General features: G+C 40.2%; 1 pseudogene; it reads left to right on the top strand.

The window, feature by feature from the left end:
* The first annotated feature begins 584 nt into the window (after positions 1-584).
* On the top strand, positions 585-25244 carry LOC140476359 (potassium channel, subfamily K, member 16-like; annotated as a pseudogene).
* The last annotated feature ends 2683 nt before the right edge of the window (positions 25245-27927 follow it).

The raw sequence follows: 27927 nt of genomic DNA, 5'->3' as shown, positions 1-27927 counted from the left end.
TCCTAGCAGCAGGTTCCAGGCACCTACCACCCTCTGTGTAAAGATCTTGTGTTACACATCTCCCTCAAACTTTTCCTCTTTTCACCTTAAACCTAAGTCCCTAATATTTGATATTCCCATCCTGGGGAAAAGACTGACCATCCACCCTATCCATCTGTGCTTCCAATTAAACCTGTTGGACTATAACCTGGTGTTGTGTGATTTTTAACTTAGTACACCCCAGTCCAACACCGGCATCTCCAAATCACCCTATCCATGCCTGTCATAACTTTGTATACTTCTATCAGGCCACCCCTCAGCCTCTCGTGAAAATAATCTTGACAGAAGGGTACAATTTAACAAGATACAATAATCGTCTGCAGAAGTTAGAAGTTTTTACAGTGTGAAGCTCAGTAGTAGCTTTCACACGTTTCACCGATTCAGCAGCTTTCCAAAGAGACTTTAGCCAGTTATTGAAAAAAAAACTATATGCAGTGTGTCACGAAGTTACAATGTTGCAGGAGTCACTTCCTCTATCGATTGGGATTGAAAGAGGAAATGTTTGTGTTTGTCATACCAGCCAGTGTGTGTGTATGCTCCAAGCTCCTCGGCAGTCCGTGTAAGCAGTGAGCAGTGCCCCTTTATCGCCCACTGTACAGGGAGTGCCCAGTGTTTATTGCTGCGCGGCTGTCTCCCAGATCACCGGCGGCATGGCTGACTGCAACAGATGTTCCAGGAGGTGTGCGCTGCTTTTCCTGGGCTATTTCGTGTACCTCCTGGTCGGAGCTGTAGTCTTCCGGGCGCTGGAGTTGAAGGAAGAAAACAAACTCAAAACCAAGATCTGGAAAGAGAAACTGGAATTCCTGAAGAACTGCAGCTGCCTTTCTCAAGAAGTACTGGAGACTTTCATGGAGGTAAATGTTGTCTGCTGTCTCTAAAGCGAAATGGGGTTGTTCAACAGTTTCGTTGCATTTCACATCTGAAGACGAGCAGCATAGCTGTTAGATTTTAAACTGTGGAAGCATAAAATACATACTTCTGTTTTCGCTTCAGTAAAAGAGTAGCAGCGCACGAATGGAAAATTGGATTGACTTAGTGTAAATAAGATATTTATTCAACTTGTTTCAATTCAACATGCTGTGCGTCTTGATTCACTTTATTCTTAAAATTAAACCCTGGTCACTCTGTTTCAGGAATGTGTGATCTTTATCATTCTTTGCAGGTGTTTTACCGTCAGTATAAGACCATAAGATATCGGAGCACAATTGGGCCATTCTGCCCATCACGCTGCCAAGTTTCTCAACCCCATTCTCCCACTTTCTCCCCTAACCCTTGATCCCCTTATTAATCAAGGACCTTTCTTTCTCTGCCGGACATACACTCAGTGACTTGGCCTCCACAAACAACTGCGGCAATTTGTTCCACAGATTCACCACACCCTGGCTGAATAAATTCCTCTTTCAATGAGTTCTGAAGGCTTATCCCTTCACTCTGAGATTGTGCCCTTGGGTGCTAGTCTTTCCTACTAGTGGAAACATCTTCTCCATATCCACTCTACCCTGGCCCTTCAGTATTCTGTAAGTTTCAATTAGATTCTCCCTCCTGTTTCTAAACTCCATGAATACAGTTGCAAAGTTCTCAGGCATTCCTCATGACAAGCCCTTCATCCCAGGATTATTCTTCTAAAACTCCTCTGCTGCCCCTCCGACACCACCACATCTTTCCAATGCTGCTCTAATCAAACATTTATTCAAACTATCTCGACAGAAAGTTCTTGTGCTCAGCTGAGGTCCTGTGGTAACGCCGCTCCTGCAGTTGGAATATTTGCAGAGTGTGGCAGCCGTGTCCACATTGTCACAATATCTATATCACCACCAGGTAAGGTCAGAATGCGTTCTGGAGGTCCAAGGCACCTGCACCGTTCAAAACACCTCACCCCGTACCCCCCAAGTCTTCTCCCCATGTTTAGTTCAGACCATAATTTATTCCCACCCTGCCCTCCAATGCACCAGTACTGGGTGGTAAGTTGCTTTGATCTACTCTTTTGATCCTGACCCTTTGCCAATGTTAACAGCTCACTGTGATAGGAAACAATGATTAGAATGAGGAATGTCCATATGCACAACCCCCCAAAGCAATATGTCGGTTAACAGTATGAAATGATGTTGTCGGATATTAAAGCATTATGTAAACTTTACTTCAATACACTTCTGTTTCTGTTATTCATTGTCCATATTGTGATTGTTCTGTGGCATTGGTCCAATACCCCATTTGAACCACATTTAAGTTTGATAATTAAATGTATTCTCTGCTTAATTGAAAAATAGACAGTCAGTTACTCAGTAAATACTAACAATTCAAGCTGTCAAAGATACAAAGTAGCTGTCAACGACTGGAGAAAGATTTGTCTGTGTAGATACTGTGTGTGGATCTGAGGATTGTGAGCTGGATGGGCTCTTGATTCTTTTATGAATGTTTACTTGTGCCAGTGCACTCCTGCTGATTGTATAATCAGAGGGTCTAAGTATCAGTTGAGTTATATCAGTTGTACTTATTCAGTGTCTGAATAACACTAGATAAGTGAGAATTTAGCCATTTGTTTTTATAGGGTCATTGCATCCAGGGTGATTTTACTTTTTATTTTCATTTTTTAACTAAAAGTTAATACACTAAGTTCTGATCATCTAAGAAATTAAATCCTAGTGAGGCTTATTGAGTAGAAATTGCACAAATCTGGTTGTATCATTCATTGAATGCATTATAGTTATATCCAGAAGCAACTGATAGGAGTGTAATGGTTGCATACCAATTACGTTTCACTGATCTGAGGCACAGAAGATGTATCTGTGTCTTGCATGGACAAATAACATTGGACAGATGCAAAATAATAGTTGGGGCAGCACAGTAGCTTAGTGGTTAGCACTGCTGCCTCACAGCGCCAGGAACCTGGATTCAATTCCATGCTCAGCCAACTGTGTATGGAGTTTGCACATTCTCCCTGTGTCTGTGTGGGTTTCCACGCATAGTTCATATATGTGCAAATAGGTGGTTTGGCCATGTTAAATTGCCCATAATATCCAGAGATGTGCAGGCTAGCTATTCGGAGAGTTGTATGGACTCGATGGGCCAAATAATATGCTTCTACACTGTAGGGGTTCTATTCTATAATATCTCAAAGAAAATTATGTTAAAACATCTCTAAATTGACCCACACATTTATCAATCCATTTGTGCCATGGTGTATCAGCATTTCAGGTGGAGTAGATAATGTAGTAAACTATAATGAAACAGTGGCAGTAATTTAGTTTTCATTCTGATTATGTAAAATAGCTGAAATAGGTTACAGTCTGCTATTATACTCACTGGCTATATTCAGAGATGGATAAATGCTGGGATGAAAACAACACTGAGAAAACTGGGTTCACACATTCGATTAACCAGCATGGACAGAAAAAAGACAGAAGTTAAACAACTCAGGACTAAGGACTCAATGCCTGAACATATCACAGATGCCACTTAACCTGCTGAGTCAGTGTTGAATTACGACAATATAGTGAAATTATGGGCAGAATGCTGTGCTCTTCCCCATGGCATACAGAGTGTTAGCTTTTATTGGTAGAGGGATTAGTTTCAGAGCCACGGGGTCATGTTGCAGCTGTACAAAACTCTGGTGTGGTCACACTTGGAGTATTGCATACAGTTCTGGTTGCTGCATTATAGGAAGGATGTGGAAGCATTGGAAAGGGTGCAGAGGATATTTAGATTAGATTCCCTACAGTGTGAAAACACGCCCTTCAGTCAACAAGACCACAGCGACCCTCCGAAGAGTAACCCAGCCAGACCCACTTCCCCTAACTAATGCACCTAACACTATAGATTAGTGGTGCTGGAAGAGCACAGCAGTTCAGGCAGCATCCAACGAGCAGCGAAATCGACGTTTCGGGCAAAAGCCCTTCATCAGGAATAAAGGCAGTGAGCCTGAAGCATGGAGAGATAAGCTAGAGGAGGGTGGGGGTGGGGAGAGAGTAGCATAGAGTACAATGGGTGAGTGGGGGAGGAGATGAAGGTGATAGGTCAAGGAGGAGAGGGTGGAGTGGATAGGTGGAAAAGAAGATAGGCAGGTCGGACAAGTCCGGACAAGTCAAGGAGACAGTGCTGAGCTGGAAGTTTGAAACTAGGATGAGGTGGGGGAAGGGGAAATGAGGAAGCTGTTGAAGTCCACATTGATGCCCTGGGGTTGAAGTGTTCCGAGGCGGAAGATGAGGCGTTCTTCCTCCAGGCGTCTGGTGGTGAGGGAGTGGCGGTGAAGGAGGCCCAGGACCTCCATGTCCTTGGCAGAGTGGGAGGAGGAGTTGAAATGTTGGGCCACGGGGTGGTTTGGTTGATTGGTGTGGGTGTCTCAGAGATGTTCCCTAAAGCGCTCTGCTAGGAGGCGCCCGTCTCCCCAATGTAGAGGAGACCACATCGGGAGCAACGGATACAATAAAAGATATTAGTGGATGCGCAGGTAAAACTTTGATGGATGTGGAAGGCTCCTTTAGGGCCTTGGATAGAGGTGAGGGAGGAGGTGTGGGTACAGGTTTTACAGTTCCTGCGGTGGCAGGGGAAAGTGCCAGAATGGGAGGGTGGGTCGTAGGGGGGTGTGGACCTGACCAGGTAGTCGCGGAGGGAACGGTCTTTGCGGAAGGCGGAAAGGGGTGGGGAGGGAAATATATCCCAGAGTGCTTTAGGGAACATCTCCGAGACACCCGCACCAATCAACCAAACCACGCCGTGGCCCAACATTTCAACTCCCCCTCCCACTCTGCCGAGGACATGGAGGTCCTGGGCCTCCTTCACCGCCGCTCCCTCACCACCAGACGCCTGGAGGAAGAACGCCTCATCTTCCGCCTCGGAACACTTCAACCCCAGGGCATCAATGTGGACTTCAACAGCTTCCTCATTTCCCCTTCCCCCACCTCATCCTAGTTTCAAACTTTCAGCTCAGCACTGTCTCCTTGACTTGTCCGGACTTGTCCGACCTGCCTATCTCCTTTTTCACCTATCCACTCCACCCTCTCCTCCTTGACCTATCACCTTCATCTCCTCCCCCACTCACCCATTGTACTCTATGCTACTCTCTCCCCACCCCCACCCTCCTCTAGCTTATCTCTCCATGCTTCAGGCTCACTGCCTTTATTCCTGATGAAGGGCTTTTGCCCGAAACGTCGATTTCGCTGCTCGTTGGATGCTGCCGAACTGCTGTGCTCTTCCAGCACCACTAATCCAGTATTTGCTTTCCAGCATCTGCAGTCATTGTTTTTACCTCACCTAACACTATGGGCAATTCACCTAACCTGCACATCTTTGGATTGTGGGACGAAACTGGACTATCCAGAGGAAGCCCAAACAGACACGGGGAGAATGTGCAAACTCCACTCAGACAGTCGCCAGCAGCCAGAATTGAACTCGGATCCCTGGTGCTGTGAGGCGGTAGTGATAACCACTGAGCCATCATGCTGCCCCATTTACCCTGATGTTGCCTGGTATGAGGGAGGTCTTATGAGGAAAGGCTGAGGGACTTGAGGCTGGTTTCATTAGAGAGAAGAAGGTTGAGAGATGACTTAATCAAGAATGTGAGGACTGCAGATGCATGGGATCAGAGTCGAGAGTGGTGCTGCAAAAGCACAGCAGATCAGGCAGTATCCAAGGATCAGGACAATCAATGTTTTGGGCATAAACCCTTCATCAAGAATAAGGCTTGTGGGTCAGGGGGCCTCAGAGATAAGTGAGAATGGGTGGAGCTGGGGGTTGGGGGCAGAATGGAGCTGGGAATGTGATAGGTAGATGAAGGTTGGGGGAAGGTAATAGGTTGGAGAGGAGAGTAGAGCAGATAGATGAGAAGGAAGATGAACAGATTAAGAGAGCGGTGCCAGGTAAGAGGCTTGGGACTGGGATAAGGTGGAGGGGGAGGAAATGAGGAATCTGGTGAAATCCACATTGATCCCATGTGCTTGCAAAGGTGACTTAATAGAGACACACAAGATGATCAAAGGATTAGACAGAGTAGACAGTGAAAGTGTTTTTCCTTGAATGGTGATAGTTAGCACGAGGAGACATAGCTTTAAATTGAGGGGTGATAGATATAGGACAGATGTCAGAGATAGGTTCTTTACTCAGAGTAGTCGGGCGTAGAATGAACTGCTTGCAACAGTAGTAGACTTGCCAACTTTAAGGGCATTTAAATGGTCATTGGATAAACATATGGTTGATAATAGAATAATATGGGTTGGATGAGCTTCAGATTGGTTTCACAGGACGGCACAACATTGAAGGCTGAAGGGCCTGAACTGCATTGCAATGTTCTATGTTTTATACTCCATGTACTGACCAATAAAGGCAAACCTACCAAGTGCCTTCTTCACTATTCTGTCTTCCTGCAACTCTTCTTTCAAGGAAGAGTTGCATTTCAAATTCTGGCGTACACCTGATCAGGTTCCAGGGATTTATCTACCTTTATGCGTTATATAATGTCCAGCACCACCTCCTCCATAATATGGACATTTTTCATTTGTCAATATTCATTTCCCCAAGTTCTCAACCTTCCTTCTCCTTCTCCACAGTAAACACTCACGCAAAATACTCATTTATGATCTGCCCAATCTCCTGCAGTTCCACACACACACACAACCTTGCTGATCTTTAAAGGGCCCTATTCTGTCCTTAGTTATTCTGTAATAAATGTATTTGTAGAATCCCTATAGATTCTCCTTAATACTATTTGCCAAAGCTATCTCATGTCCCTTTTATCCCTCCTGATTTCCTGCCTAAGTATACTTCTATTGCCTTCTAGGAATTTACTTGAACACTGCTGTCTATACCTGATATGTGCTTCCTTCATTTTCTTGACCAGAACCTCAATTTCTTCAGTCATCCAGCATTCCCTATACATACCATTCTTGTTTTTCACCCTAACAGAAACATACTGTCTCTGGACTCTTGGTATCTCATCTTTGAAGGCTTCCCATCTTTCTCCCATTCCTTTCCTTGTGAACATTCGCCCCCAATCAACTTTTGAAAGTTTTTGTCTAATATTGTCAAAATTGGCCTTCCTCCAATTTAGAACTTTAACTTTTAGATCCAGTCTATCCTTTTCCATTACTCTTTTAAAACTAATAGACTTTTGATCACTAGGGAATTGTTCGGGGATAATTTCCCTGGACCGTTGGAGACTGCAAGGTGACTTTATGAAGGTTTATATAATCATGAGGGACATGGATAAGGTGAATAGCCAAGGCCTTTTCCCAAAGGTAGTAGAGTTCAAAATTAGCATAGGTTTAAGGTGCGAGGGGAAAGATTTAATAGGGACCTGAGGGGCAAGTCCTACACATAGAGGGTGGTGCATGTATGGAAACGAGCTGCCAGAGGAAGTGGTAGAAGTGGATGCAGTTACATCATTTAAAAGTCATCTGGATGGGTACTTGAATAGGAAAGGTTTAGAGAGATATGGGCCAAATGCTGACAATGGGACTACATCAGTTTAGGATATCTGGTCGGTGCAGATGAGTTGCACCAAAGGGTCTGTTTCCATGCTGCATAACTCTATGACTCTACTTCAGAACTAATCCCATTGCCCTGCTCCTCTCCACACAACTTCAAATGGATGTGTTTACCTTAGAAAATTTCTCGAACACTCCCTATGGCAAACATTCTGTGCTTCAACAATCCTCTAAAATTAATTATCTAACCTATCTCCTCATTCTCTTAAATGTATATTTAAATTGCAATAATGGGATTTTCTTACTCTTTTTATCCACAATTCTATTAGATGTTCATTTAGGTATCTGTGCTGAATTAGAAATAATCAGTTGTTTTAAATGAAATTGCAGTTTCTTATTTCCACTAGCATTAAGGTGGATCTATGTTATAACTGGGTGGAGGAAGTGAAACAACACACAGTATTCTAACAGTGGCTCAACTTATTTTTCATCCAGATTCACATAACACTCTTGTATATTTTGGTTTTTATTTATAACCATAAAATTCTCTCAGTGTTTTTAACACTATTTTTCTACTTTAGCTTATACTTCTATGAGATTATGTATTTGAACTCCTAAATCCCTCAGTCAGCTATACTTTTCATGATTATTTCACTGAGCGTCAGCTGCTATCCTTTTTTTAAGTCCAAAGCCTAGCCATTTACTATCACCATTTTGAAATAATTTTTACCTAAATGTGAAAGTTTATCCATCAGTTTACAGTACAGCAACTTTCTATTCTCGTTGCTCTTGAGCAATTTGCCTACAATTTCCTATCAAGCTGAATAGTGAGATAAGATACTAAGTGTCCTATAAAATCCTTGTCCATGACAGATTTATTTCATCCACCCAGTGATGATTCCTTCAAAGGAAAAGGGCTAAAAAACAATTGATATATTATGTTGGAAAATAATCAAACATGAATATTGAGCCAAACTGCCACTTTCAGAAATAAATTGCATTTAGTAAAATAGTTATGCTACCTTTGTTTCAAAATTTAACTATAATGTGAGAACCAAGTGTCTCCGCATTAAGGTGAAATATTAATTTACATTTCCTACTTCTACAGGCAATAACTGAAGCTATAAAGCATGGAGTGAATCCTATTGGAAATGATTCCAAATCTTCCCACAGTAATTGGGATATTAGCAGCTCTTTCTTTTTTGCAGCTACAGTGGTGTCCACAATAGGTAAGGCTCACTTTTATTGAATTAATTCTGAAGCTGGGGATCACCTAACACAGGAAGCAAACTTCCACGATTTAAATCCATTTTCAAATTCTGACTCTTATTCTCTGTTATTATTATTAATAATAATAACAGAGAGTAAGAGTCAGAATTGGAAAATGGATTAAAATAATTTTTAAAATGGATTTAATAATAATAATCTTCAGTTCAATTCCCATTTTCTCTCTGTTTTGCTGCAAGTACTGACTTAAGTTGCAATATGGTTTCACAAGTACAAAAAGCCCTTTCAGTACCTTACCTAATAAATCATTCATAATGTCCAATCTCAGGCAGTGAGCTTTGATGGGAAATTTGACAATGAATCAAGTGGCATAACAACCAAACCTAATGTGTTCTTAACTGTTTTTTGCTGGAAATTATTTTCAGCAAGACTGATTGGGCAGTGAGCCAGAATGTAATGTTGGTTGCTCTCTTTTTTTTGTCCCACACAGACATTGTCATGGCCACTGCATACCAACTGTGTTGATTCAAAAGGGCTGAGATTAAAAGAGCATCACAATCTCTGTGCCCATTTTCAGGGACTATCAAAATTCATCCACACTCTCTTCAACCCTACTTCTAAAGTAAAGTTAGGTCTTATGGGAGGGATTTGTCAGGTCCTGGGGACTGGAGCTAATATCAAAACTTGAGGACAGAGGGAGCTGGCAGCACTGAGGGAGGGGGTGCCATGTCACAGAGTAGAAAGGGTGGCCATCAGGTCAGAGTATAGGGACTGTAAAGAGTCTAGGGCCCATCTGGTTGGGTGGAGGTTGGTGAGTACTGTGGGGCAGTTCAGTTTTATACTATCAGTGATAATACTTATTAACAAAGGCAGTGGAATCCTCCAAGTTTTCAGATTTAATTGGATCCTTTTGGATGGTTTCAAGCATAGAGGAATTGCCCATTAGAGACTTTAATTTCCTGGGCAATTCTCCCAGAGTTTGCTGCATTAGAGATGCCCACGGGTCTTATTAACCCCATGTATGCAGCAGAATAGGTAGGCTATCAGCCCATTGGAAATTCCATTGGCTGCTACATTTAATTTCTGGAATAAAACAAAGAGCTATGGATGCTGGAAATCTGAAACAAAAACAGAAATTGATGGAGAAACTCAGCAGGTCTTGCAGCATCTGTGGAGAGAAAGCAGAGTTAACGTTTTGAGTCCAGTGACCTTTTTTCAGAACTTTAGAGTTGATCCGAATTAATTCAATACTTTCATAATTCTTTTCACTACTCATGTTGTATGGTATTTTTATTTTTAAGTTTTGCATGTACAAAATCTTCTTTACCTGTTCCTTGTCGAGTATTGAATATTTGTTTCATTGCGACAACTATTCATTTCTAGCCCATCCTGAAAGGTAAAGTCTTCGTTAATCTAAAGTCAACAAAGAGTTCACATGAAAGCAGTAAACTAGATTTATGATCACTCAACTGAAAAGGTTTCACTGTTTAGCTGACATATGTTGGAATGTACAAAGGTCTTTGAACATTTATGAGCAAGATTTTTTAATAAACAAATTTGCAGATGCTCACATTTAGCAGGTATTAAGTAATTCTCAAAAAGGTGCCATTTGTCGATGTTACAATTGAGATTCGGGGAGAGAACTGATTCCCTTCCCAGACCCACTCTTCCTCGAGTTATAACAAAGTATGAGCTTAAGAAGACTGGTGATATTGCCAATTACATAGATATCAAACTCTAATTAGCTCAGTATCTGAAACAAATAAACCAAATTTCTTCCAAAAAAAACCAAGAACTACTTTATCACAAACACAACTTATTCAAGCAAAGATGCAAAGATTGTTAACGACAGGTTTAGGCAGTGTAAATATCATTACCTTTATTGAAAATTGAGAAATCGCACAACACCAGGTTATAGTCCAAAAATTTTTATTTCAAATCACAAGCTTTCAGAGCACAGCTCCTTCATCACGTGAAGACATTTCATGTGTCTTCTGACTTTGCTCATGCCAGTCCAACACTGGCACCTCCACATCATTGATCCTTGAAAATTAACACACACCCCCATAAAAACAAAATGCAGATTGTTATCTTAGAAGTAGTTTGGCTTAGTAGAAGTTAGACTCAGGAAAAATGGATTGTTCATAAATTGTCCCAAATGGTTTTCTACAGTGGAAGTTACTTATAGATTGTTGGTGCTGTGGTGCCTTATTGGATCGTTTATAGATGGCTAAATTCTCTTTTCTGGAGACAGTGAGGTACATTCCAAAATCTTCTTTAAGATCCCTCCACAATTGGTGATGTGGAATTTCAGGAAATCTTCACCTCACATTCTAGGCTGAGAGGATTTTGGGAGAAAGAGGAAAAGGCCAAAGGACTATTGATCTTCAAGCAAATCATTTCAAATTCTTGACCATCTGTTCAAAATTCAGAGCTTTACTACACCCAAAAGCTGGATCATGTGGTGTTTCCTGAAAATATTATTGACTGGGTGACTTCAGTCACCTTGTATGTTTTGTAATTGCTACATTTTTTCCTGCTGTAGCCAATAACATCTGGTTTCCAAAGTGCTCTTTCTGATGATATAATAAGTTCATATTTCAGACAATCTATCTTCATTATGTAGACAAGGATTATCATATATGGTTTTTGTTATGAATATTTTAATTTTTTCTTACCCAAAGGCTATGGAAATCTCTCACCCACAACAGCTGGAGGTCAGATCTTCTGTGTTTTCTACGCGCTCTTCGGAATTCCCTTGCATGTGATTATTCTTGGTGCTGTTGGCAAAAGTCTATCTTCCCATTCAGAAAAAATACGCAATTGTCTGTTCAAGAGAGGAATGAAACAGGTACAGATGCAAAAAAAATACACTAAACTTCTAAGAAGTTGACGTTTATCTAATAATTAAAATCTATGAATGCAAATTATATAAAATTCATTTAGATCCTCCTGGACAATTCTAAATTTAACTAGGAAAGTAATGACCAATATTGTTTGTAAAAGGGATCACTTCTGGTCAAGATTAACCAATACACAAATATTCTTGTTTATGTTGCTTCATCAAGTGCATACCAGAAGACTATTCCATATTCATGTAATATTGAATTCCTTATGAGGTTCATAAAGATGTTGCTACACTTGATACAAATACATTCTGGATTTAATTAGCTTAAATATATATCACATGGGAACTGACAACACTATCCAAAGATTATCTACCTTTCAAGGTTTTCCTTTTTAAAGCCACATTAGCTGCAGACTACCTCTTGCTTAAAGGGAAAGGGATAGTTTGAAGCGTCCTGAATATTGAATGCATTGCAGGATATATACAAGATATTATCCCTTTGTGAAGGAAGGCACCAGGAGGACTTTAAGGGAATACTACAATTGGACCTAAATCCCACAACTCAGACATTTCATGTTTAGTGTTCCACTCCTTCACTTTTCACTTATGACACTGCGCAATGATGTGTACTTCCTCCTTACCTTTGATCTCTAAAATAAAAGATTAGTATCTGACAGTATGCTATCATGAGAAAACACATGTTACATAAAGTTTACAACTGTGGTGGTTTCAAACCAGAATCTTGTTTGATTCAAAAGCTTGAAAAAGTGACTTATGAAATAGTAAAGCACATTCTTAAATAGAGGTCTCACTGCCATGCAACTTACTTATAGATGTTGCATTATCAAAGGCCACATTATACTACACTTGTTGGTACACTTGCTATTAAATAAATAACAGCTACATACATCAACAACAACTTGCCTTTTTATAAGAACTTTGATGTAATGTTCCAATGCTTCACTGGAGCGTTATAATGCAGAATGTACTATCAAGAGACATTAGGGCAGATGATCAAAATTTGGTCGAAGAGGTAGAGTTTAGGGAGTGAAGGGAAGGGAGTTGAGAGGTTTCGAGAGGGAATAAAAGATCCATGAGCTGACAAAATTTAAAGTACAATTGTCAATGATGAAGCAATTAAAATGGTAAAGGGTCAAAAGATCATAATTAGTGGCATGCAGGACTGTTAGGCTTTGCAAGATTACAGGGATGGGGAGTGGTATCACAATGGAGGGCTTTTTAACAATGGTGAAAATTTTAAAAGTAAGGCATTGCTCAACCAGGAACCAGGATGGGCCTGATGGAATTTAATTCATGTTACAGCACAAAGTTCTGTATGGCCTCATGGTTATGGACAATAGAAAATGGGTGACTTATCTGATTGCAATAGAATACTGAACTCCAGAGGTAGCAACGGCATGGATGTGAGTTTTAGTAGCTGATAGGTCATGAACAGTCAGGGTTCAGCCTCAGGCATTGCCAGGGAGAGATGCATTATTGAGTAAGGAATAATAGAACTAAAAACAATAGTTTGATTTTCCCAACATTTAGTAGGAGGAAATGTCTGTCCATCCATACTGGATATTGGAAAAGAAGGTTGACAATTGAAGGATAGTGAAATGGTCTAGAGAATTCATGGTGAGATTGTACTGGTGCCATCAGGATACATTTGGAAACGGATACATTTTTGGACATTGAGAGAATTCTCTGCCATTTGTGGCCAAAATATTGAAGGTTTTCAAGAAAGAGGTAGATATAGTTCTTAGGGCAAAAGGGTATAGGGCAAAAGCAGGGACAGGTACAGATGATACTGACGACACGATGACCAGCAATGACCATACTGAATGGCAGAGCAGGCTCAAAAGGCCTACTCCTGTTCCTATTTTGTATGTTTCCATGTTTCTAAATAGATTCTTCTGAGACACCATAGTTGTATTTGGGGATAGGTAAATAAGCCATTATATCTCTGGGTATGGTGAGCCATGTGAGAATGGAACAAGGTATGTGTAGTTCAATTCAATTGAATGATTATGGATTGCATTTATTCATATGTAAGTACAAATATAATTGCTTTGTTTGGTTATTAAAACAATTCTTTTGGCATGAATTGCTCAAGTATGCTCATGGATAACAAATTAATTAATATAAGAATTTATTTAGAATGGCAAATGACACAAGACAGACCTTTTAAATTTGAAACAATTTCCTGCAACTTTCAAGTCTTGTATTTAAGAATTATATTTGACAGTTCTATTCAGTATTGTATAGGTCTCCTTAAAGTGAAAGTTTATTGAAATTGATACTCCTATTTGCTATTTAAATATAAATGAATCTTTCTTTATTTCAGAAAAGAGTGGAGCTTTTAACATTCCTGTTTTTTCTTGTGATTGGTGCTGGAATATTCCTGGCCTTACCACCTCTAGTTTTTTGTTTTATTGAGAAATGGTCCTACAGGGAAGGAGTTTATTATGCATTCATCACTCTCAGCACCATTGGTTTTGGTGATTATATTGTGGGTGAGTTTTGATACAGTTTATTAATTAATTGATAAGAATATAAGAATTAATCACTTTTTTTAAATGAAGTACAAACATATTGAAAATCCTACAAATAGGCCTACTAGAATGTAAATATTGCATTTCTCCTCCTCATGTATAGATAATGCCAGGCCCTATTTAAAAATAACACATTTTCCTAATTATGAAAATAATGATAATAAAACTGAAAAACTGATATTACAGTTTTGTTCATGTGAAACATTTTAAGGCTATAATTATCTGTTGTGTTTTAGTAATATTTACTGTAATAAAGCAAATTGCAAAGACTAAAGCAATCTTTTTACAACACGTCTTAATTAAATGCATCTCTAATTTAATATTCTTATCTAATGTTAATTACATACAATAATTAAACTGTCAGCAAAAAATAGCTGTTTCATAACACTTCATTGCTGCAATGTGGACTACAAATACAGGAATTATTGACATAATTGACACACTGAATCTCTGACACAATAATGGGAAGCTGTAACCCAATAGTTCCAATCTTCGATTGAATCAGTCTTCACATGCTGTTTGCATGAGTGAATATAACACAATGGATCTGCAGCCAGGTATGGAATTCAGCAATAGATGTTGTCATTATTTGAATAATTCAATCAAGACTGTAAATGAAAATGTATTATATTCCACAAGCACCAAATAGAGATGCACTTGCCTTAATTATTACTTAAGCACAAATGTGTGCATTTTCTAGTGGAGGTATGATCTACTTCTGAATGCCTGTACAGACTCATACTTTAAAACATCCTCAAATCCTTAAAATGATGTATTTTGCTTAAGGCAGTTCAAACTAAATACTTGCTGCTTTTGGGCTCATTGGTAACAGTCGAAGCATCAAGTGAAAAAATACAAAAACTATCTTTACAGAGAGATCAAGGCATACTAGTCCACAATTCCAGAAAGTGGCTGTGCAAGTGTATAAAGTGGTCAAGAAGTCATAAGGCATGTCTGCCTTCATCAATCGGGGCACAGAGTATAAAAATTGGCAAATCATGATGCAACAGTATGGAACTTCAGTCAGGCCCATTTGGAATATTGCATATTGGAAAGGGTAGAGAAAATATTTACCGGGGTGTTCTGAAAACAACAAACTCTGGAGATCACAGTGGGTCAGACAGCATCCATGGAGAGAGAGAGCAAGCTAATATTTCAAGTCTAAATGACTCTTCATCAGATTTACTGTGATTTTGCCTGGTTTAGAGGGTATTCGCTATGAGGAAAGATTTGGTTTGTTTCCACTTAAATGTCAGAGGCTGAAGGACAGCCGGATAGAAATTTAGAAAATTACAAGAGACATGGATAGAATGGATATTCAGAGTCTTCTTCTCCCAGGTTAGACATGTCAATTACTAGAGGACATTGGTTTAAGGTAAAAGGAGGAAAGGTTAAAGGAAATGTGAGAGCCAATGTTTTTTACAGAGAGTGGAGTGTATGTTGAATATCTTGTCAGAGTAGGTAGAAGTAGATAAAATAGCAACATTTAAGAGGCATCTTGACAGATACATGAAGAGGTAGGGAATAGAGAGATACGGATCACAGAGGCAAAAGGTCTTTAGTTTAGAAAGATATCATTTGCAATGATAAGCTTGGTGGGCCAAAGGGCCTTTTCCTGTTCTATACTATTCATTTTTCTTTGTTCGTTGTTTAAGCATATAAATAGTAAAAAGGGTGTTTTTTTGTGCATGTACAGAGTGTTTGTCTCTACCAAGAAAGAACATGGTGTCACATGAAAGAAAACTTAGTTGATACAATGAATGCCTAAAAAATTGATGAAGAGGAGATGTTAGAAATGCAGGTTATAATTTAAGGTTGCTCAGTCTCCAGGACTGCCTGGGATGTACCTGGGCAAATAAGGATGAAAATTGGCAAAGCATTAACCATAATTCTCCTGAGATGCAAAGGTAATGTATTGCGCCGACAATGGCAGAATCATTTTTTTCAAAATAGATTGTAGTATGGACAAACTCAACAAGTACTGGCCAGTTTAACCTCATGGTCAAACAGCTTTTAGAAATCATGGGACAGGATACTCCATTCCTGCCATGATGAAGAGAATGGCCAATGGATGAAATTATCGGGTAAGAAGTCGAAAATAAGATTCCTACTGTTAAGAAAACCTTCAGCAATTAAGTTCTCTCATTGAGGTATTAAGGCAAGTATGTCACTAGCAAATGGTGAACACCTTATTTATATGTGTTTCATTTCATTAATGTCACAACTCGTTGGATTAAACTTCACTTTCTCAATGAAGTTCCATACAATCTAGAAGCTCTTGCTTCAGAAACTCGATACCAAAAATTAGGCATTTCTTTATCCACCCCAGGATAAGTACTTATTGCTTTATCCTTGTAATGACATGGCTTCAAACGATGCCCACAATTACAGGTGTATGATTTTTCAAAGTAGAGTTGATGTGTCCAAGTGGACCAGGCATGCTGTCTTCCTGAACCATCACCTGGAGGCTGTTTATGGCAGAACAGTACACCTCAACACAAACTGTAAAGGCCTGCTTATGGCTGAACTGCATGGACCTGTGAAAGTAGCAAACAGAGTGGCATTGTCTGAACAGCAGTGAACTACAAAAGCGATGAAAGGAATGAAGGAAAGTTTGGTAAGTGTATGTTCACTGTGGGTGGGTAGTTGTGATTCAGTCAGCCTGGGGATTATGTGGCAATCGGGTCCAGGACTGAGGTGCATGTCAGTCCTGAGGTGAAAGGTCTATGTAGTGCTACATCCAATGTGAAAGGCAACTCATGTCTTATTCAGGGATTGCGCTGAAGCAGAGGGAATGGTCGTGGGTGGGGGCAATTGGATGTTGTAATTAGGGAGTTGGAAGCTGAGGCACTGCAACTATCTTATAGGGGAGATCAAGGAACATCAGTGTAAAACTAATTTTGATCAAGGAAAGGTTAAGGTTCAAGTAAAAGCAAAATAGTGCAGATGCTGGAAATATGAAATAAAAACAGGAAGTGTTGGAGAAACCCAGTATGCCTGGCAGCATCGATGGAGGGAGAAACAGAATTAACGTTGCATGTCTGAAATGGGTGAAAATTTTGCATCTCTATCCCTCCTTCACAACTTTAGCTCTGGGTACGCTCACAATCTGTTCTGCTTACTGCCCTCCTCCTCTGTCTACAGCATGGGCAAAAGCAACATCGAGATGGCACAGATTAATCCTGCCATTCTTCTAGATTGTCTTGCTTCTCAGAAGAAACCACAAATGTCGACTGCTCAAACAGCAACACAACAGCTGCTGAAGTCCAATCCAGCAGCAGCTGCAGACCAGCTTGCTGAGGTACAACAGCCTCCACAAGCTGGTCAACATGGAGGGTGAGCATTAGCTTGCAACTGAGTCTCCAGATCAACATACAGCTATCTGCAAGTGACATACTGGCAGTGTCAGCAGTGACTCAGGACGACCCAGGAGTGGTGTCCTGCATCTGCCAACTTCTGCATGCGCACCTGTGTCCTCATGGACTAGGAGGCAAGCCCATCCCAGTGTCTTGAAGGTGACAATGGCCCTCAATTTCAATTTGAATGGATCATTTCAGGGAGTCTGCAATTTCAGAATCCTCAGGCATCTACTCATAAATCCATCTGGGTGATGACCAATGCTTTGTTTGCTAAAGCTTGCCCATTTATTAATTTCCCAGTGGATACTGCCAGTCAGACAGCCAGGGCAATGAGATTTTTGGCTAATGAAGGATTTCTGTAGGTGCTGGGTGCAATGGATTGTATCTACAAAGGACAGTACAGTGCTCTGCTAGGCCAGCACGGTGGCTCGGTGGTTAACACTGCTGCCTCACAGCATCAGGGACCCAGGTTCAATACCATCCTCAGGCAAATGTCTGTGTGGAGTTCTCACATTCTCCCCATGTCTGCATGAGTTTCCGTTGAGTGCTCCGGTTTCCTCCCACAATCCAGTGACGTGCAGCTAAGACAGATTGGCCACGCTAAGTTGCCCATAGTGTCCAGGGATGTGTAGGTTAGGTGTGTTAGCCATAGGAAATGTAGGGTTACAGGGAAAGGTTATGGATCTGGTGGGATACTCTTTGGAGGGTTAGTGTGGACTTGTTGGGACAAATGGCCTGTTTCCATACTATTGGAATTCTATGGAATACACAGACTGATAGTAAGAAGATTCTTAACACTAAACAGACTTCAACAGGGCCAATGTAGAGCAGACCAATGGTCTCCTGAAGATGGGATTCACATACCTGGACTGGCCAGGTGGTGCAAGGCAGTACACCCCAGACAGAGTGTGCTACAGTGCTTTGCTGCTCTCTCTCCAACCTGATTGTACAAAAGGGTGAGGTCTTGGATTAGGAAGAAATAGAGGAGCAGGAGATCATCTCTGAGGAGGAAGCTGATTCTGAAATAGCCCAGGAAAACCCCTACTGATGTCAGACCAACTGGACTTTGGGGTCCATCAAAGGAACCTCCTAACCACCAATCTGCAGAGGTCTAAGCTCCATGGACCTGCTTTTTTTTTGCTATTCCACTTGTTAATGACCGACTGGTTGAGAGGCTGCTGCAATCTCTATCCAAAGCATCTCTTTAACTTAGAAGCATCTCATTTTTCAATAGTTTTAAAATAAAGTGTTTCTTCTGTCAGCTTATAATGTGATAACTTTGAGGCAGAGAGATGAGCTGAGAGATCTTTAAGCTCTGAGCTATCTATGTAAATATTTAGCTGTAACACAGTAGATACTACAGCTCACTGATTGATCCTATATTCTTAGTTGCACTTCCGTTAAAAAGAAGGCTGGATCAGGGAGCACTTGACCTGAGGATAGCTCAAAGATTTGACACATCTTACCTAATGTCATTAGTCTCATACTGCCCTCTCTTTCTCATCCAGTCCTGCAGAATGTTAGGATCCTGCATGATGCTAAACCAGTTCTGTGGTGTGTTTAGTTTTGCTGTCTGGTTACCATAGTACCTGTGGAAGGCAAAAATGAAAATTATTTGCTGAAGATGTACAATCCATTCTGTAGAAGAATGTGTGAGAGTGTCTACATATCTGAGAACAGCAAATAACAATGTTTCTGACTGGCTCTGCCATGTCTGCCTCTTCATAGGTGCTGCATAATTGACAGCATAAGGTCCATGTGAATCCTTCAATATGCTTCAAGCATATAGGACTCTGTAAAATGGGGAGTCAGCTTCAGGTTCCTTGCAAACATCTCCAGCTGGGTGATTTGCAAACCACAACTAGAGGTTGTTGTTGAGCTCTTGATTTGCAGTGAGTGAAGAGGTGCTGAGGTGGCCTTTAAATATGGCACTGGAACTATTGATCCAAGGAGGTGGCAGAGGGATTGAGAACCTCCAACTACCAACTGCCCATGATTCATCATTTTAGTTGACATATAACCTCTTTACTTGTGAAATGAGCTGAAAAGCGACAATTGCTTCAGAAAATTCACCGCAGGCCACGCGGGGATAAGACAACGTAAGGGCCCATCTCTGTACTTTAATTCAAAAATAGAAAATCCTGACTGATGATCCAAAGCAAAATCAGTCATCTATTAGACAAATGTGCTTTAGTTGAGGACGTTCGGATTTGTAAAATCTAAGTTGTATTTAACTAAATTGATTAAGCTTTTTTTTTAATGGCATAACAGAGAAGTTTAATAATGGCAAGGTGGTTGACAAGTCTTCCAAAAGTGCCACATTACAGACTTGTTAGCAAAGTTGATACCCATGAAATAAACAGTATAGTATGGATACCAAGTTCACTGAGTGATAAGAAACAGGGTGATGCTGAATGGCTGATTATTGGAGTGAAGAATGGTATGTATTGGGGTTTCCCAGACGTTGATGTCAGGACCACTGCTTTTGCTTGAGTGTTCAGCCCATCATTTTACAATTTGCAGCTTTCTCACCACTTGGAAGCACCTCTGGGGAGGATACAATCACAGAATTCTTACAGTGAAGGATGAGACTAGTCAGCCTATCATGTCTGCACTGACTCTTCAAATGAGGAGTCCACTTCTCTTGCCTTCTCTTTTGTGACCCTGCACATTGTTCCCTTTCAGATAACTGTCAATTTTCTTTTTAAATGCATTGAATATACCTGCCTCCACCACACTCTCAGACAGTGCTTTCAAACCTGCAGCTGCTCAGTGTGATCCTTGATCCTAGGATGAGGGATCCATCATCCTGGATTCACATCTGTGGCTAGAGGAACCCTATCTATGCCCCTAACTGTTGAATCATCTATCACCGTGGCTTCTCCTGTCTTTCCTTTACTCCATACATCTGAGCCTCCTGTGTTAGCATGAACTTGGCTTTGGCTGTACTCCCAAGATGGACCATCAGCTTCATCAACATCCAGAACTGAATATTAGTTGGAGAGTGAGATAAAGATGGAACACTACACTATGTGTGTCTATTCTTTTGACTGACTTGTGATCATATTCTTCAGCTGTGCAGTGACCGCACCTATAAACATGCTGTCTATGTAAGCTTTCAGCCTCATGCATAAACTGCAGCGACACCACCTGCTGCTGCAAAAGTTCTGAAACCCAGAGTTCGAGCTGCTACAACTGATGGTATTCCTGGCACAAAAGGTAGTCGAGGTCACAGGAGAAGCTAAGTCATTCTCCTGCGAGAAGAAAAGGCTGACAGAAGCTTAAATAAGAGTATTCAGATCATGAGGGCCCTGTACAGGTAATAAAGGGGAACTGTTCCTATTGGTTGAACCAGATGTTTAAAGTAACAGACAAAAGAACCAAAGGCAACATGAAGAAAAACCTCTTTACTGTGCCTAGAATTTTGAGTGCATCCTCTGAGAAAATGATGGAGGTAGGCTTGCAAAAGGAAATTGGATAATTATCTGAACAGAAAGGGCTTATGGGCTCTGGAGAAAACCTAGAGGTGAACTTTTTCTCTGACAGCATAGAAACATTGGGTTGAATGACCTCATTCTGTATTGTAGTCATTCTACAATTCTATGAAATATAAAATGCCACAATAAATGCATGTAATCCAAAAACTATACAATTAAAACAACCTTCCTCGTTTCTATGTATCATATGCTCAGAAATTCTTATTTTACCCTACACCAATGTTACTGGATTTCACATGTGTGAATTTGAAGTATGTTGTATCAAAGAACTAGAATGCTAGAATGTTATTCCCATTGCCAATTGTCAAGAGCAAACAGAATCAGCTGTTTTGAAATAAATGGTAACTATGATACCCATTCTTAAATATATACCAAATTTAGATTAATTTTCACATCAACCTGAGAGCCCAAGTTGCTGCAGATTTATCTTAGAGCAATGATGTCAGACAAAAGAAATGGTTTTGTTGCATGCTACTGCTGTTAGCTTTTTGATAAGTTAAACGATTGTAAAATATCCTATTGCATGCAGAGGAAATTGTTTCATTGATCACACCAGTAATGCAGAAAGACCAGATACAAGAGCCTTATTTGAGGTCATTGGCAACAGTTGTTCCATTTCATGCTGAAGGTAATTGTACTTCTGTTTATTTTTATATTTGTCTAGACAACAAAGACTAAGTACTTTTTTGACATTTTAAAAGACAATGTGATCAGTCAGTTGTTAGGAATAAATCAATAAGGACCTTACTGGGTTGAAGAACAACTGTGTAGCTAAATCTGCTATGCTTATGTTTTGAGAAAAGTTGGCTTATTAGCCAAGGCAGTAGAACCCTATATAAATTTTTGGTAACAGCTTTTAATTAGACACTGCTCACTCAACAATTGTTCATCTGAACTAAATACAAAATTAGTCCATTATTGGACTCAAAATTAGTTCACAAAAAGAAAACAGCCTTAAAGCAATTTTAAAATGAAAGCTTGGGCAACATTTGTAAACACACAATATGATGACAGTCACTTGCATGGCGCTAAAATATTACTCTACAAAATAGGAGGAAAGTATTCAGGAAATGGTAGGATCCTCAGGAGCATTGATATACAGAAGGATCCTGGGGTCCAAGTCTCACAGCTCCCTGAAAGTGGCAATCCCGAAGTGGGTAAGGCAGTAAAGAAGGCATACAGCATGCTTGCTTTCATTGGCATTGAGTGTAAAAGTTGGCAAGTCATGTTGCAGTTGTATAAAACTTTAGTTAGGCCACATTTGAAGTATTGTGTGCACTTCTGGATGTGAAAGCTTTGGAGAGGGAGCAGAAGACATTTGCCAGGATGTTGCCTGGATTGGACTGTATTAGCTATAAGGAGAGTTTGGACAAACTTTGTTTTCACTAAAGCATCGGAGGCTGAGGGGCAACCTGATAGATATAAAATTATGAAAGGCACGAGTAGGGTGGATAGTCAGAATCTTTTTCCAGGGGTGGAACTGTTAAATACTAGGGGACATAGGTTTAAGGTGAGAGGGGGAGCAGTTTAAAAGAGATGTGCAAGGTAAGTCTTTTACACAGAGGGTGGTAAGGTGCTTGGAATGCACTGCCGATGGAGGTGGTAGAAGCAGATTAAACAGCAAAGTTTAAGAAGCATTTAGACAGACACATGAGCAGGCAGAGTATAGAGGAATAATGATAAGGTACAAGCCGATGGGATTAGTTTCAAATGGCATTGTGGTAGGCTTAGACATCGTGGGCTGAAGGGCCTGTTCCTGTGCTGGATTGTTCTATGTTCTATATGCTAAAAGTGTTATATCATTTATGTTTCATATCATAAGAAAAATGTAAAGTTCCTTTGTTAACAACAAGTATTCTTCAAAATCTAACCTGCTATTACAGCTTTCCCAGCTAATATCACAAAATTGCTTTCATTGTTCTCTCGTTTAAAGCAAATTTTTTAGGTTATCTGTAGTCTGCAGCAATATAAGCTTTTTGACATTAACCTAATCCCTGGCATTGTATAGGGAAACTGTTCAGTATCTAATTGGTGAATGTGAAATACAAATTCTGAGGCTGGATACTTCTCCTCATAGATTAGAATTTTTCTGAGCCTGTCTTGAAAGTTATCACCTTCTACTGTGTTTGTAACGAAATTGATTGACCTTGCAAAAATGCTTTTGCTGGGAATGTATTTCAGCCCTAAATTTCAATGTTTGAAGATACAATCATTTTGCACACGTAGAGTATTTTTTGCCACATTTAATTGATTCAAGTATCATCTTAAAATGTTGGAAAAATACAGAAGGTCTGTCAGATTTCCAATAGGCTAAAGACAGAATGAAGTTTCCTGTGATGGTATTTCATTAAAGCTCAGGTTTGGACTAATGCTCTTCAAACAGAGATATTGACCTGTCATTTCTCTTTAGGAATTTGTGCTGTGCAGCAGGGCTAAATGGCTGCATTGCATCAGCCAGCTGTTATACATCCCTCTGGTGTTTTGAAGTGAATAGAGCTGAACATTTGACGGGGATTATAACAGGTGACCAAGGCACTACTGGCTGATACAAACATCTTCTCCAACACATCTGCAGCATTTTGTTATATTTTCTGTTTCTTTCTTTTCTCTGATTTACAGAACTTAGTTTTTCTTTGAATTTCTGAGGTAAACCAGTATATCTATGCCAACAGGTGTCAACCCTCATATAAAGTACAGAAAATTTTACCGGGCCGTGATGGCAATCTGGATCCTCTTCGGCATGGCATGGTTGGCACTTCTGTTTAACTTACTGACCACCTTCATGGAGGACACTGAGAAGAAAATTGCACAAGTTAGGAATAAAAAAAAAGAAGCAAAGGCAAAAATGATCTTTAGATATAATGCAAATGCAAATTCTAGTTCAGAGGATGTTTCCATACTGTCGGATTCAGAGACAGGTGTGCAGAAAGAGGTCCAGAAATCTTACGAACAGGAAGAATCATTACAAGTTGAATTGAAAACAACAGCTTCAGATTTTTGTCAAACAATGGCCTGAGCCAGAATCTTTGAATGTGAAGAATACAGACCAAGAAATATCACAAATCAATATTCATCCAATTATTCCAAAATCTAGAAGGCCATGTATTCCTGAGTAGAAGATATCCAAAGTCACTGATCAACATTGCTGAGCAACATTTAAAGCAACACTGGGATAAAAATTTGCGTTCACTGACTGGTGGTAAATGAATTGCCTTCCTAATATAGAACCTTGTCCAGTTATCATTTCCTCAGACATCAATATATCTTCTGCCCCAACAACATATCAGGAACAAGATTATGACTAATTCTATGAGGCCTAGAGGGACTCATCATAAATTCAGTGGGTTGGACATTTCTTTCTGCCTCCTTCTGAGCCTGAAATGGTACTATTTTCAAATCAGGGAGTGAAAAATGAGCTTTAAACTATGTTCAAGCCTCATTAATATTTGGACGTGTTATTTGGACATGCTGCCCACCATTTTAAGAACGTAAATTTCAGTTTGTGGGTTCAGGGATAGAGAAGATAATGTTCAGAACTGTTGTGAAATCGGGGAACACACTTGCTCTTTATGGCTGCACAGAAATTTATTTCATAAAAATTTACTAACCAGCAAAGTAACCTTAGTGACTTCAAATCTATCCACATAAAAGCATAGTGTTAAATAGTATCTTCAGGTTTTTCCTTTTTTTTTGGAAGGTATAGGGAGGTTTACAAATACATTTGATATGCTGAGGTTTCTGACAGCACTGGCTGGAAACAGATCTTAAAGAAATGTAAAATCATATTTAAGTCTCTTTAAAGTATATCGCAGGTGAATTTCCATTCATTAAGCATAAAGCCACATGTGCAGATTTACAGAGTTCACATTGCAATTATGAGGCAACTGTGCCATACCTTCAGAACGAACTTTTTGAATTACAGTCGGTTCTGATGTAACACCTTCGTTCCATTCCCGTACAATCTCGCATTATAAGAAAATCGCATCGTTGCCGTGCCATCCAAACTTATGGGGCTGGAATCACGTTAAAGCCAATAACGGTAAGGAAAGTTCATGTTCTACAAATAACAGTCTAATTTCCAAAAACGCATTGAAGAAGCATGTGTTATAGCAGAACCAACTGTTTGCTAATTGAAAGCCATGAAATGGACGATAATGCAATAATTATTTGTTTGTTTACATGTGATTCATTTCATGTTACAATAAGATGGTCATTGAGTCAATATATTGTTCATGTATTATTGTAGAGATTCATACACCATTACAATATGCTGTTATAATTTTCATTTACAGTGAATTATTACATTGGCTTTTTATATAAATAAACTTTTACAAAGATAAAAAAGACAACTCGATTAATTTTTTACTGTTATTAATTATCAGTTTCGTTTATATTATGCAATGCAGAATTATCCTCCAATTGATGAGAGTGTTCCCTGATTCCACAATTGTTCCAAAGTTGCTTCCCCCCAACCACACCCTTACAGATCAGAAATTATCTTCTTAAAATGGGTAGACAACCTGTAGAGATGAGCAGCAACTGCTTTCACAAACAATATTAATGAGGTCCGAAGCCAATTTAAAGCTGGTTATGCCTCACTCCCGGACTGAGACAAGTGCTCTATGTCCTATACCCTATTCAGGCCTAAAAGTAGGCCTTCAGATACTTTTAATCCCTTTTTCCTCAAAACGTTCTCTCAAATTTCATTCATAAAAGCCTCATACACTTTTCCTATCACCTTATCTACATGTTTTCTACACTCTGCTTTCAAGGTGCTCTGATGTCCCATCCTGGAAAGCAGTTCCTTTCCTCATCGTGCTGGAAAACACTTTTATGTAAGTTGCGAACTATTTCCCAAGTGGGCATGTAAGCCCAGACAGTCAGTGTTGTCAAGTTAATTATGTACAACAAAACGAAATCCAACCTTGGATGTACCAATGAATCTATCTCCTCCTGCCAACCACTGCTGCTATGATAACATACTATGATAACATGCTTTTGACATCTTCTATGACAAGATTTTTGGAAATTTAATGGTATGTTTTTGAACGTTTTCAGTGAGTCACTGCAATCGTTCATGGGTGGCGGGGGAGTAGTGGGGGGGGAAGCACAGGATTTGATCATGTCTGCACATCAAGTCTGTGGAGTATAGGGCTGTCTTTGCAGGATCTGCAACATGACTGATAAATGGAACTGAGACCATGAGGGAGAGAAAAGGAATACTTTCCAACGACAGCCCTATCTCCACAGATTTTCAGAGTACTCTTTCCCCTCCACACATTCTGGAGTGAGGCTTGAGGTGACTATGATTCAACATCAGGGTGATCACAGAAGTATACCAACTCCTTCAACAGAAACTGCAGCCTCACATCAAGGCAAGGACAGTGCTTTTATTAGATGTTAAGCATGCGGGTTATGTCCACATTCAATGTGGCTGGATCATTCCAAGCAATATTGATCAGTGTATCAGGAAGTTAATGGAGGCCTCAAATATATAGTGAGACAAATACAACAAAGCAGAGTGGATCAGGATGAGCAGACTTGTGAATTTGTCAGCTTTGTGGGAATCCTAATAGTACAATGAGGCATTGACTTTTCACATCTGGCTCTGTGGGCTGTATATGTCATTGTTGAGCAATATCGGAATCACAAAGATGACCTACCATTCCATTAATGTACAATTGGTTTGTGACAAAGTATAAACCATTATGCCAGTGAATACCCATAATTTTGGCAGCAGCCAAGATATAAACCCCACTTAAGTCAGCAACATAAGGATTATCATAAGAAGGTAAGAAACTAGAGAGGTAGTCATGGCTGAAACCTCTGAGAACTCCACTTTCTGGCCCAGAATCTCAGCCTTGAATATATTCAGCAACTGAGCACCTGTTTCCTCAGTCAGAGAGTTCCAAAGATTCATAACCAGCTGATTTTATTTTTTAAAGAAGATGTTTTATTCATTCATGGGATATGTGCATCGCAACTGGGTCAGCATTTATTGCCCATCCCTAGTTGCTCTTGAGAAGGTGCTGGTGAACTCCCTTCTACTATTGCTGCAGTCAATTTGGTGTAGGTAGACCCACAATGCAGTTAGGCAGTTCCATGATGTGAATTAATGACAGTAAAGGAACAGTGATATATTTAGATTTTATTGTCACATGTACTCGAGTACAAGGATACTGTGAAAAGTGTACAAAGTTGCCATTCTCCGCCGCCATCTTAGTGTACAAAAGACAGGATTAATAACAGAAGCAGAAATAAAACAGTTGAATGTAAATGAAATGTCCAGATTACTCCCCCACCTCCACCATGAGTCCTCACTGCCAAAAAAACAAAGCCACAAAGTCCATCCCTCAGTCTGTGAACAATCAGGTGCCCTGAGTCATTGCACATGCCGCAGGTGGAACACCATCACCTCTGCCATCAGGTACCTGAGCCAGCCATGTTCTGGAGCCATGCCGCTGACACTGGAACTGTGAGTGGTTTGGAGGGAACTTACAGGTGGTGACGCTCACATGTATCTACCAGCTTTGTCCTTCTAGATTGTAGTGGACCTCAGTTTGGAAGGTACTGACTAAGGATTCTTGGTGAATATTAATGGTGCACTTTGTAGATGGTACACACTGCTGCTACTAAGCATCGATGGTGGAGGGATTGGATGTTGTGTTAATCATGTTTTGTCATTGATTTTTAGATTAGATTAGATTAGATTACTTACAGTGTGGAAACAGGCCCTTCGGCCCAACAAGTCCACACCGCCCCGCCGAAGCGTAACCCACCCATACCCCTACATCTACATTTACCCCTTACCTAACACTATGGGCAATTTAGCATGGCCAATTCACCTGGCCTGCACATCTTTGGACTGTGGGAGGAAACCGGAGCACCCGGAGGAAACCCACGCAGACACGGGGAGAACGTGCAAACTCCACACAGTCAGTCGCCTGAGGCGGGAATTGAACCCGGGTCTCAGGCGCTGTGAGG

Source organism: Chiloscyllium punctatum, chromosome 4, assembly GCF_047496795.1.
Source record: "Chiloscyllium punctatum isolate Juve2018m chromosome 4, sChiPun1.3, whole genome shotgun sequence".
Classification (NCBI taxonomy): domain Eukaryota; kingdom Metazoa; phylum Chordata; class Chondrichthyes; order Orectolobiformes; family Hemiscylliidae; genus Chiloscyllium; species Chiloscyllium punctatum.
This window is presented reverse-complemented; position numbering and strand designations above follow the sequence as displayed.